Consider the following 13827-nt stretch of genomic DNA (forward strand, 5'->3'; position numbering starts at 1 on the left):
TACCATTTACAATTAGAGAAATGAAACGAGCAATAGAGAATACAAGAAGGAGTGCGCCAGGCAAAGATGGGATATGTTACACTATGATCAAACATTTAAGTGAGGGGGGATTAACAAAGATATTAACATTATTCAATAAAGTCTGGAAAGAGGGGAAAGTACCACGAAGTTGGAAGGAGGCAATAATAGTACCAATTAGGAAGCCGGGGAAAGATCATAGTAAGACAATAAATTACAGGCCCATAGCACTAACATCCCATATAGGTAAGATAATGGAAAGAATGATAAATGAAAGAATGATGTATTATATAGAAATAAGGGGATTGGTAACTAGACATCAGAGTGGGTTTAGAAGAGGTCGGAGCACTATTGATCCAGTAGTATGCATTGAAGATGATATAAGAAAAGCACAAGTAAATAGAGAAACAGTGGCAGCAGTGTTTTTTGATGTGGAAAAGGCATATGACATGTTGTGGAGAGAGGGATTGCTAATTAAAATGCATCGAATGGGAATTGAGGGAAACATGTTTAACTGGACTATGGATTTTTTAAATGAAAGAGTTATACAAGTTAAAATAGGGTCGGAGGTGTCAGAGAGCTATGTGGTAGAGAATGGCACACCGCAGGGGAGTGTGATAAGTCCAACGCTATTTACAATAATGATAAACGATATATTCGACAGTGTACCAGCAGGAATGGGAAGATCTTTGTTTGCAGATGATGGGGCGTTATGGAAGAGGGGAGGCAACATAGATCACATAGTTAAGAAACTACAGGAAGGGATAAATCAAGTGGAGAAATGGGGAGAAGAGTGGGGTTTTAAATTTTCAGTGGAGAAAAGTAAAGTAATGTTCTTCTCAAAAAAGAAAATTAGTGAAAATAAAAAGTTAAACTTGTACAGAAAGAACTTAGAGAGAGTAAGCAGCTTTCGATTCTTAGGAATGATAATGGATTCTAGATTAACATGGAGGGAGCATGTGAAGGGAATTGTAGAGAGAAGTAAGAAAGTATTGAATATTATGAGGTGTTTGGCTGGGTTAGAGTGGGGTGCTGATTTTACAGCATTAAAATATATATACATAGCATTAATAAGGTCTAGAATAGATTACGGTTGTGTGGGATATGGATCGGCAGCAAAATCAGTCCTCTCGCAAATAGATATAATTCAAGCCAGAGCATTAAGAACTTGTCTCGGAGCAATAAAAACAGCACCAATATGTTCACTACAGGTTGAAGCAGGAGAAATGCCACTAGGGCTCAGAAGAAAACAGCTAATAGCCAACTACTGGATAAATTTAAAAGGACACAAAGAAGAACATCCAGCAAAGACAGTTCTGGAGATGTGCTGGGAAAAGGGGAAGGAGGAAAAAACGAGTTTTGGGTGGGTCAGTGAGGGTTTAGCAGAACAACTAAAAATACAACATGTGGAATTCAGCCCAACAGTTCTTTGGACAACAATACCAAAATGGATGCTACAAGAAACAAATGTAGACTTAAACATGTGGAACATCAAGGAAAGAAATAAAACAGCAGATATAGTGCAGGAATTTTATAACTATGTGGAGGAAAAATATAGAGAATATGTGTATATATATACAGATGGGTCCAAAGAACAGGCAACAGGAGTAACAGCAGCAGCAATGGTGGTTCCCATTTATAATAAGACAATTTCAAAAAGAACATCAGATCATTTAAGTATATATGCAGTAGAATTATGTGCAATATTGATAGCAATTGAATGGATGGAGGGGGTGAGGGATAGGAGAATAGTTATATGTAGCGATTCATTTTCATCACTCTTAAGTATTAAAAGCGGAACAGCAAAAACACATCAGGAAATTTTATATGAAATACAGTTAAAAACATCCAGGTTAATGCAACAGGGGAGGGAAATAGTGTTCATGTGGGTACCAGCTCATGTAGGAATAAATGGAAATGAAAAAGCAGACAAAGCTGCTAAGGATGCAGTAAAGAAAGAGGTGGTGGAAATGAAAGTAAAATTATCAAAAACAGAAGGGAAAAGTTTAGTATGGAAAGAAATAAACAATCAGTGGAATCAATATTGGAAGAATCAGGAAAAAGGAAGACATTTATATAAATTACAAAGTATAGTAGGCGAGGCAGGGTGTTATGGACAGAACAGAACAGAACAAGTCATTATTAGTAGGATAAGAATAGGTCATTGTAAACTGAATAATACACTTAAGATAATGGGGAAACATCCAACTGGGCAGTGTAGCTGTGGGGAGAAAGAAACAGTGGAACATGTGTTGATAGCATGTCCCAGATATGGAAGGGAGAGGGAAATAATGAAGATAGGGCTGCAGAGGGCAGGAATAACAGAATATAATTTGAAAAACATAGTAGAATCTGCTAAGTCTAAGGAAGGGAGGAGAATAACAATAAGATTCTTGGTAAATACTGGAATAATTAAAAGAATATAGAAAAGAAGAAATAAGAAGGGAAAAAAAGAGAGAAATTTAGTCCAGTAGATGGCGGCATATGCAACACCAAGGATGCCAGCTGCCATTAAACATCAAAGAAGAAGAAGAAGAAGAAGAAGACTCCCGCACGCTCCAGCGAGCACCATTCAAGCAACAACTTTGCACTCCAGCTTCGAACATCGGCACAGTCGCAACAAGTAAGGCGACTGTCTTTTGCACAGACAGAAAGGGCTTCACCCGCAAAGGTAAAGCCTGCCAAAAATAGAAACAACTCATTAGTGCTGCTCTCCACGGAAATCTTTAGTAAAAGGCGAAAGACTTGTACGTTATGAAGAGAAACCAGAGTACGATTATCCGTCACTGCGGGAGCAGGGCATCAGGCTAGTTGGCATGGCCACCTTCCCCATGGTGAGCTTTGCTTGGTTGAGACGTTTGCTCCCCCTCCCTTGCTCCTCGGCTGACCAAGTAGGAACAATCGGGCCCTATTCGATGGCTGCCTTGTCTTTTACTCTGTGCAAAAGACAAGGCAGCCACAAACACCACGGGAACACCGTATTGAGGCTTTGTTCTGACCGCTCATTCGGTGTCGCGTTTCTTTCAAGCAATTCACCCGGTTAGCCCGCACTCGGCTCGCTCCCAGAGCCATGTTAAAGTCTACTTCGCATTCACTCTCTTTTCTCAGCAGACTAAAAGAAAGTTTCATCTTGGGCTCCCTGAAACTTCCATCCTGCACCGCTGTTTGCTTTTTCACAAGAGCAGAGAAGAGTGCACCGTTTCCAGCGGCACTGCAGTACCGGGTCGATGCTTGGAGTGAACGGAGCAAGCTCCTTTTTCAACTCCTATTGCTAAAAATCCATTTAATATGTAGTCCTCGTATAGAGGACATATCAGATATTAAACTGATAAGAACAGATATTACACTTGATCTTAGCCAAAAGGCCGAGAAGCGATAACTGTCCACTGGTTCACGTCTGAGGGCCCTTCCTGGCACAATGCGCACTTGTAGCGGTGTTCTTTTTATGGCCATAGGTGGCCAGAGTGTCACTTTGCAACTCCGCCCACCCGCTGCACTGAGTACTCTTCAGCCTTTTTAAATGGTATAACTTTGCACTCCAGCTTCGAACATCGGCACAGTCGCAACAAGTAAGGCGACTCTGCTCAGAGAAGTCACTCTGCACAGTCACAAGATTTCTTTTGCACAGACAGAAAGGGCTTCACCCGCAAAGGTAAAGCCTGCCAAAAATAGAAACAACTCATTGCTGCTCTCCACGGAAGTCTTTAGTAAAAGGCGAAAGACTTGTACGTTATGAAGAGAAACCAGAGTACGATTATCCGTCACTGCGGGAGCAGGGCATCAGGCTAGTTGGCATAGCCACCTTCCCCATGGTGAGCTTTGCTCGGTTGAGACGCTTGCTCCCCCCCCTTGCTCCTCGGCTGTAGGAACAATCGGGCCCTATTCGATGGCTGCCTTGTCTTTTACTCTGTGCAAAAGACAAGGCAGCAACAAAAACACCACGGGAACACCGTATTGAGGCTTTGTTCTGACCGCTCATTCGGTGTCGCGTTTCTTTCAAGCAATTCTTCGCATTCACTCTCTTTTCTCAGCAGACTCTTGGGATTTTATCTATAAAATTAATTCCTTCACTCAAACTATGTTAAAACTGCTTTGTCCTTCATATTTACCATGTCTAGAAAGATTTAAACAAAAAAACAACGTTGTCCTTTGCAGTAAAAGAAAGAGCAAATCAAAAGGTTTAGGAATCCGAGAATAAGCTTATTTTCATGAGTTCTGCACGATTTCGGATTTTACTATAAAATGAATTCCTTTACTCAAACTATGTTAAAACTGCTTTTAACTTCATATTTATCAATGTGTAGATCGACTTCAACAAAGAACAACATTGTATTTTCCAGTAGAAGAAAGAGCAACACCGAAGGATCAGGAATCCGAGAATAAGCTTCTTTTCATACGTTCTGCATGATTTGGGATTTTATGTATAAAATGAATTCCTTCACTCAAACCAAGTAAAAACTGCTTTGTCCTTCATATTTATCAATGTCTAGATCGACTTCAACAAAGAACAACATTGTATTTTGCAGAAGAAGAAAGAGCAACACTGAAGGATCAGGAATCCGAGAATAAGCTTCTTTTCATACGTTCTGCACGATTTGGGATTTTATGTATAAAATGAATTCCTTCACTCAAACCAAGTAAAAACTGCTTTGTCCTTCATATTTATCAATGTCTAGATCGACTTCAACAAAGAACAACATTGTATTTTGCAGTAGAAGAAAAAGCAACACTGAAGGATCAGGAATCCGAGAATAAGCTTATTTTCATACGTTCTACTTGATTTGGGATTTTGCTATAAAATTTTTGAGGAGTTATGCATGATTTTGGATTTAGCTATAAAATAAATTAATTCCTTCACTCAAACCAAGTGGAAACTGCTTTGTCCTTCATATTTATCAATGTCTAGATCGATTTCAACAAAGGACAACGTTGTATTTTGCAGTATAGGAAAGAGCAACACTGGAGGATCAGGAATCCGAGAAAAAGCTTACTTTCATGAGTTCTGCACGATTTTGGATTTTCCTATAAAATGAATTGCTTTGCTCAAACCAAATTAAAATTTCTTTGTCCTTCATAGTTATCAATGTCTAGATCGATTTCAACTTCTTGTACTGCAAAGTCCAATGTTGTTCTTTGTTGAAGTCGATCTAGACATTGATAAATATGAAGGTAAAAGCAGTTTTCACTCGGTTTGAGTGAAGGAATTTATTTAATAGCAAAATCCGAAATCATGCAGAACTCCTCAAAAGGAACGTATGGCTTAATCACAAGTGTGGTTCTTTATCATTCAGGGTAATATGAGGAAGTTTATGCTTCAAACATTTTTAGACATGGATAACTATGAAGGACAAAGCAGTTTTAACATAGTTTGAGTGAAGGAATTCATTTTAAAACAAAATCCCAAAACATGCAGAACACATGAAAAGCTTATTCTCGGATTTCTGATCCTTCAGTGTTGCTCTTTCTTATATTGCAAAGTACAACATGGTTTTTTTGTTTTGTTTAAATCTATCTCAACATTGATAAATATGGAAGGACAAAGCAGTTTTAACTTGGTTTGAGCAAAGCAATTCATTTTATAGCAAAATCCGAAATCATGCAGAACTCATGAAAGCAAGCTTATACTCAGATTCCTGAAACTTTAGATTTGCTCTTTCTTTTACTGCAAAGTACAACATTGTTTTTTTTGTTTAAATCTTTCTAGACATGGTAAAGATGAAGGACAAATCAGTTTTAACATAGTTTGAGTGAAAGAATGCATTTTATAAGCAAAATCCCAAATCATGCGGAACTCACGAAAAGCTTTTTCTCGCTTTTCACTGCTTTTTACAAACTTTGGTCGGACGTTCACACCTTCTTGCAGCCGAACACCTCCGCTTCCGCTTTTGATGGTGTATATTCGGGCATTCAAACCTTTTCTTACCCGCTTTTTACAAACCATGGTCGGACTTTCACACCTTCTTGCAGCCGAACACCACCTTTCGCGCTTTTGATGATGTATGGTCCAGCATTCTTACCTTTTCTAACACATTTTTCAGCAATTATGGTTGGACATTCACACCTACTCACAGCCGAACACTTCCGCTCCCGCATTTGATGGTGTGTGGTCGGGCATTCTCACCCTTTCTCATCAGCTTTTTGCATATTATGATCTGACATTCACACCTACTTGCAGTCGAACAGCTCTGCTCCCGCTTTTGATTATGTTTGGTTGGATATTCGGACCTTTTCTTAACTGCTTTTTACAATCTTTAGTCGGACATTCAAACCTTCTTGTAGCCGAAAACCTCCGCTCCCTCTTTTGATCATACATTGTCGGGCATTCGCACCTTTTTTTACCCGCTTATTACAAACCATGGTCGGACTTTCACACCTTCTTGTAGCCGAACACATCCGCTCCCGCTATTGATTGTGTACAGTCGGGTATTTTAACCTTTTCTTACTCGCTTTTTGCCAACTATGGTCGGACATTCACACCTTCTTACAGCGGAAAACCTCCGCTCCCTCTTTTGATGGTGTATGTTCGGGCATTCGAACCTTTTCTTACCCGCTTTTTACAAACTGTGCTTGGAGATTCACACCTTGTCGCAGCCAAACACCTCCGCTCCCTGTTTTGATCATGTATGGTTTTACATTCGCACCTTTTCTCACCCGCTTTTTACTATGGTCGGCCATTCACAGCTTCCTCTCCACCATACTTGTATGGTGGGATATTCACACCCACTTGCATCCGAAGACCTCCGCCCCCCCTTTTGTTGATATTTAGTCGGTCATTCGCACCTTACCCGCTTTTGGCAAACTATGGCCTTCTTGCAGCCAAACACCTCTGATGTCGCTTTTGATGATGTAAGGTTGGGCATTCAGACCTTGCTTCACCTGCTTTTCACCAAATATAGTCGGACATTCACACCTTCTTGCAGCCGAACACTTCCGCTCCACCTTTTAGTGTTCTATAACACCTTTTTTTTCACCGCATTTTATAGATTATGGTTGGAAATTCTCAACCACTCTCATCCGAAGACCTCTCCTCCCGCTTTTGTAAATATATTTGAACTTTAGTTGGACATTCACACCTTCTTGCAGCTGAACCACCTCCGCTCCCTGTTTTGATCATGTATGGTCTGGCAATACTACCTTTTCTTACCTGTTTGTGAGTAATTATGGCTGGACATTCACACCTACTTGCAGCCGAACACCACCTCTCTCACTTTTCATGATGTATGGACCGGCATTCTTACCTTTTCTAACACATTTTTCAGCAATCATGGTCGGAGATTCACACCTACTTGCAGTCGAACAGCTATGCTCCCGCTTTTGATTATGTTTGGTTGGATATTCTAACTTTTTCTTAACTGCTTTTTACAAACTTTGTGTTGGAAAAATTATATAGTTATACTATGATGGAAGAGTCCCTCCATCTTTTCCTCTTCTATGATTCAAGCAAAAGTGTTTTGACTCTTGTACTAGTCTTTCCCATAATATTAACTGGTGAGAAATGCCTTTTTCCCATAACATTGAATGGTCCTTCCCATAACAAGGAATGGGGAGAGAAGCACCTTTTCCCATAACATTGAATGTTCATTCCCATAATAATGAATGGTGAGAAAAGCGCCTTTTCTCATAACATTGTGTGATCAGCAAGCATAAACAACATAAATAGCTGGAGCACCATTTTGTTAGGGAGACAACTCTGAGCCATCTTCCTGACAGGTTGTGCGGACTTGTCTCTTTCTTGCAAGAAATAAATGTTTTGTGTTAATCGTATCCAGCGACTCTGAGCCTAATTTTAAGAGAATTTTTCTAACACTTTGATTGGACGTTCACACCTTCTTGTAGCCGAACACATCCACTCCGGCTTTTGATGATGTATGGTTGGGCATTCGCACCTTTTCTTTACCCATTTTTCAGGAATTATGGGTGGACATTCACACCTTCTTGCAGCTGAACACCTCCTCTCCCACTTATGATCATTTGCGGTTTGATTTTCGAAAATTTTCTTTCATGTTTTCTAGCAATTATTGATGGAAATTTAGACCTTCTTGCAGCTGAACACCTCCGCTCCTGCTTTTGATCATACATTGTCAGGCATTCGCACCTTGTCTTACCCGCTTTTTACAAACTTTAGTCGAACATTCACACCTTTTTCCAGCCGAACACCACCTCTCCCGCTTTTGATGATGTATGGTCCGGCATTCTTACCTTTTCTAACACATTTTTCAGCAATTATGATCTGACATTCACACCTGCTTTTGATAATGTATGGTTGGGCATTCGCACCTTTTTTTACCCATTTTTCAGGAATTATGGGTGGACATTCACACCTTCTTGCAGCTGAAAACATCCTCTTCCGCTTATGATCATGTGCGATTTGATATTCAAAAATTTTCTTTCATGTTTTAAATCAATTATTGATGGACATTCAGACCTTCTTGCAGCTGAACCCCTCTGCTCCCGCTTTTGATGGTGTATAGTCGTGCTTTCGAGCCTTTTCTTCCCGATTTTTACAAATTATGGTTGGACATTCAGACCTTCTTGCAGCCGAACACCTCCGCTCCCTCTTTTGATCATACATTGTCGGGCATTCGCACCTTGTCTTACCCACTTTTTACAAACTTTAGTCGGACATTCACACCTTCTTGCAGCTGAACCACCTCCGCTCCCTGTTTTGATTATGTATAGTCTGGCAAAACTACCTTTTCTTACCCGTTTGTGAGTAATTATGGCTGGACATTCACACCTACTTGCAGCCGAACACCACCTCTCCCGCTTTTGATGATGTATGGACTGGCATTCTTACCTTTTCTAACACATTTTTCAGCAATTATGGTCGGAGATTCACACCGACTCACAGCCGAACAACTCCGCTACCGCATTTGATGGTGTATAGTCGAGCATTCTCACCCTTTCTCATCAGCTTTTTGCATATTATGATCTGACATTCACACCTACTTGCAGTCGAACAGCTCTGCTCCCGCTTTTGATTATGTTTGGTTGGATATTCGGACTTTTTCTTAACTGCTTTTTACAATCTTTAGTCGGACATTCAAACCTTCTTGTAGCCGAAAACCTCCGCTCCCTCTTTTGATCATACATTGTCGGGCATTCGCACCTTTTCTTACCCGCTTATTACAAACCATGGTCGGACTTTCACACCTTCTTGTAGCCGAACACATCCGCTCCCGCTATTGATTGTGTACAGTCGGGTATTTTAACCTTTTCTTACCCGCTTTTTGCCAACTATGGTCGGACATTCACACCTTCTTACAGCGGAAAACCTCCGCTCCCTCTTTTGATGGTGTATGTTTGGGCATTCGAACCTTTTCTTACCCGCTTTTTACAAACTGTGCTTGGACATTCACACCTTGTCGCAGCCAAACACCTCCGCTCCCTGTTTTGATCATGTATGGTTTTACATTCGCACCTTTTCTCACCCGCTTTTTACTATGGTCGGCCATTCACAGCTTCCTCTCCACCATACTTGTATGGTGGGATATTTGAACGTCCAACCAAAGTTTTTAAAAAGCAGTTAAGAAAAGGTTAGAATATCCAACCAAACATAATGAATGTCCAACCATAATTGCTGAAAAATGTGTTAGAAAAGGTAAGAATGCTGGACCATACATCATCAAAAGCGGGAGAGGTGGTGTTCGGCTGCAAGAAGGTGTGAAAGTCCGACCATGGTTTGTAAAAAGCGGGTAAGAAAAGGTTCGAATGCCCGAATATACACCATCAAAAGCGGAAGTGGAGGTGTTCGGCTGCAAGAAGGTGTGAACGTCCGACCAAAGTTTGTAAAAAGCAGTGAAAAGCGAGAAAAAGCTTTTCGTGAGTTCCGCATGATTTGGGATTTTGCTTATAAAATGCATTCTTTCACTCAAACTATGTTAAAACTGATTTGTCCTTCATATTTACCATGTCTAGAAAGATTTAAACAAAAAAAACAATGTTGTACTTTGCAGTAAAAGAAAGAGCAAATCTAAAGTTTCAGGAATCTGAGTATAAGCTTGCTTTCATGAGTTCTGCGTGATTTCGGATTTTGCTATAAAATGAATTGCTTTGCTCAAACCAAGTTAAAACTGCTTTGTCCTTCCATATTTATCAATGTCGAGATAGATTTAAACAAAACAAAAAAACCATGTTGTACTTTGCAATATAAGAAAGAGCAACACTGAAGGATCAGAAATCCGAGAATAAGCTTTTCATGTGTTCTCTATGTTTTGGGATTTTGTTTTAAAATGAATTCCTTCACTCAAACTATGTTAAAACTGCTTTGTCCTTCATAGTTATCCATGTCTAAAAATGTTTGAAGCATAAACTTCCTCATATTACCCTGAATGAGAAAGAACCACACTTGTGATTAAGCCATACGTTCCTTTTGAGGAGTTCTGCATGATTTCGGATTTTGCTATTAAATAAATTCCTTCACTCAAACCGAGTGAAAACTGCTTTTACCTTCATATTTATCAATGTCTAGATCGACTTCAACAAAGAACAACATTGGACTTTGTAAAAAGCAGTTAAGAAAAGGTTCGAATATCTAACCAAACATAATCAAAAGCGGGAGCAGAGCTGTTCGACTGCAAACCTTCTTGTAGCCGAACACATCCACTCCTGCTTTTGATGATGTATGGTTGGGCATTCGCACCTTTTCTTACCCATTTTTCAGTAATTATGGGTGTACATTCACACCTTCTTGCAGCTGAACACCTCCTCTCCCGCTTTTGATGGTGTATAGTCGGGCTTTCGAGCCTTTTCTTCCCCGGTTTTTACAAATTATGGTTGGACATTCAGACCTTCTTGCAGCCGAAAACCTCCGCTCCCTCTTTTGATCATACATTGTTGGGATTCGCACCTTTTCTTACCCGCTTTTTACAAACCATGGTCGGACTTTCACACCTTTTAGTAGCCGAACAACTCCGCTCCCGCTATTGATTGTGTACAGTCGGTATTTTAACCTTTTCTTACCCGCTTTTTACAAACTATGGTCGGATATTCGAACCTTCTTGTAGCCGAACACATCCACTCCTGCTTTTGATGATGTATGGTTGGGCATTCGAACCTACTTGTTGCCCGCTTTTCATTAATTATGGCTGGACATTCACACCTTGTCGCAGCCAAACACCTCCGCTCCCTGTTTTGATCATGTATGGTTTGACATTCGCACCTTTTCTCACCCGCTTTTTACTATGGTCGGCCATTCACAGCTTCCTCTCCACCATACTTGTATGGTGGGATATTCACACCCACTTGCATCCGAAGACCTCCGCCCCCCCTTTTGTTGATATTTAGTCGGTCATTCGCACCTTACCCGCTTTTGGCAAACTATGGCCTTCTTGCAGCCAAACACCTCTGATGTCGCTTTTGATGATGTAAGGTTGGGCATTCAGACCTTGCTTCACCTGCTTTTCACCAAATATAGTCGGACATTCACACCTTCTTGCAGCCGAACACTTCCGCTCCACCTTTTAGTGATGTATGGTTGGCATTTGCACCTTTTCTTACCCTCTTTTTATACTGATTGCTGTAGATTAAGTTGTTCTTTCTCAAACTACAAAAATTTTTTAATTGTTGAAACTTGATTTGAAGTGGATAAATAAGGAGGACAAACAGTTTTAAGTCAGGCTGATAGAAGGAATTAATTTTATAGCAAAATCTGTATTTCGTCATATGTCGAGAGATACTTATTGCTGAAGAAGTTCTTTCTCATTCTACAAAGTACAACGTTGTTTATCGATGAAACTTGATTAGACATGAATAAATATGAAGGACAAAGCAGTTTGATAGAAGGATTTAATTTTATAGCAAAATCTGTATTCCTTCATATCTCCTCGAGAGAAGCTTATTGCTGAAAATTAGGTCTGGTTCTTTTTCATACTACAAAATACAGTGTTGTTTATTTTTGAAAGTAGATTAGAAGTAGATAAATATGAAGGACAAAGCAGTTTGACCTTGGTTTGAGAGAAGGAATTAATTTTATTGCAAAATCCGAATTCATGCATAACTCGTCAAATAGATAGTGATGTGTCGTTCGTGAGCGATTCGTTCGATATGAACTAATTTTTTATATGACTCGGGAGTAACGAGTTGTCTCAGTGAGTGATTCGTTCATTTTCATGCAGTACCCTTCCTCACCACATGGCAGGCGGCAGCTTCATAAGCTCAGTCAGCAGGACAGGAAACAGTATTGATTCGTTCACGACTCAACTCCTCGGGTGGCGGGTCCTCGCACATGAAACAGTATTGATTCGTTCATGACTCAACTCCTCGGCTGACGGGTCCTCGCACAGGAAACAGTATTGATTCGTTTACGACTCAACTCCTTGGGTCTTCGTTCATTTGTCACGTTTCAAATTCTACGTTTCATTTGACAGGCTGAAGAGCAGTAGGCACAACAGTTCGTTCACAAACCGGATCATTAATCTCATAGACTATTCTACCATCAACAACTTGGAAACCACAATCGACTCTCCAGATGCAGAAAAAGCATTTGATGAAGTGAACTGGAAATTTTTATTCGCAGCATCAAACAAATTTGGGTTTGGGTCACACTTCATCAACTGGATAAGGATATTATATAGCTCCCCAAATGCGTGTGTCAGGACAAATGATCAAACCTCTCCAAGCTTCAGTCTGCAGAGAGGTACAAGACGGGGTTGCCCACTTTCTCCCTCACTTTTTGCTATTTTCATCGAACCTTAAGCAGCTGCTATCAGACAAGATAGAAATATTAAAGGCATCCAACCCCAAAATATTGAGCATAAAATAAGTCTTTATGCTGATGATGTTGTACTTTTCCTTCAGAACTCTCAAACGTCTCTCACTCACACGATCACACTCATAAATAAATTCTCAGCACTTTCTGACTACTCTATCAATTGGTCTAAGACCACAGTTCTGCCCATTAACTGTAGAGTCCAGAATATACCTGTGATCACTTTACAGTCAGGAAATATTAGATATTTAGGCATAGATATTTCCTCCAGGCTCTCAGAGCTAACAAAGCTAAATTATGTGCAATTATTAAAGACAGTAGAGGACGATCTCTCTCGTTGGATAAATATAGAACAAGCATTGTGTGCTAATCTGGAAATCTCTGACCTGCCACTTATTAGGTTGTGAAGGAGATAATGACAACGCCCATTGCGTGTGTCACTCCCGATGGGCTCTCCTTCAAACACTCATTTTTGTTATCAGAGTTGTGTCCCACTAACCTGATGGTCCGTGATCTCATGTGTAAATTAGGCATTATTTTAACTTCTACACCAGAGGGTGTTAAGGTTATGTTACAGCCTGACAAAGTTTTCACAGCAGTGCAGTTTGATTCATTGGCACTTACATATGCTTATGAGTGTAAACTTCCCAGCTCTCCTTTTTCACAACAACTAGTGGAAGAAGCAAAAGCGTTAGTTTCACCCCTTTCCATGCAACCTGCTGATTTGCACTGCACATCACACATTTCTTTGGGGCCTGACAATGACCATGAGAAGAAGTGAAAAAATATGTGCGCCTACTTTATTGGCCGTGTCGCTCACTCCAGAGCAATTAGATTTTTTTAATGTTTGTGGGACTCGCCCTCACATTTCCTTGGCCAAACCTACACATTGGCATTGGCAAGGTGTGGGAGAGTTTGTTGCTACATGTCAGAAAGAAATGGATTGGACCGTTTCACCTGCTGATCCAAATTTGATGTTTTCTGAACGATTGTCAGCATACAAAAAAAACATTTTCGAGTACAATGCATTGTCAAAGAACTGTGGAATTAATTCCTACCACAGAATCACATTTTGAAGCATGTTTTTTTTATCTGAAACA

At 40.2% G+C, this 13827-nt stretch overlaps 3 non-coding genes across 3 annotated transcripts; all 3 read right to left on the reverse strand.

Moving 5' to 3' along the window:
• Positions 1 to 2678: 2678 nt before the first annotated feature.
• Positions 2679 to 2792, reverse strand: LOC140313543 (U5 spliceosomal RNA). The gene has a single exon (XR_011917061.1). It is a non-coding gene; the product is annotated as a U5 spliceosomal RNA (small nuclear RNA).
• Positions 2793 to 3204: 412 nt separating this feature from the next.
• Positions 3205 to 3395, reverse strand: LOC140313537 (U2 spliceosomal RNA). Its single transcript, XR_011917057.1, has one exon. It is a non-coding gene; the product is annotated as a U2 spliceosomal RNA (small nuclear RNA).
• Positions 3396 to 3659: 264 nt separating this feature from the next.
• Positions 3660 to 3770, reverse strand: LOC140313548 (U5 spliceosomal RNA). The gene has a single exon (XR_011917066.1). It is a non-coding gene; the product is annotated as a U5 spliceosomal RNA (small nuclear RNA).
• Positions 3771 to 13827: the final 10057 nt, after the last annotated feature.

The sequence above is a fragment of the Leuresthes tenuis genome, unplaced genomic scaffold (genome assembly GCF_036924035.1).
Source record: "Leuresthes tenuis unplaced genomic scaffold, fLeuTen1.0.hap1 SCAF_8, whole genome shotgun sequence".
In the NCBI taxonomy this organism is placed as follows: domain Eukaryota; kingdom Metazoa; phylum Chordata; class Actinopteri; order Atheriniformes; family Atherinopsidae; genus Leuresthes; species Leuresthes tenuis.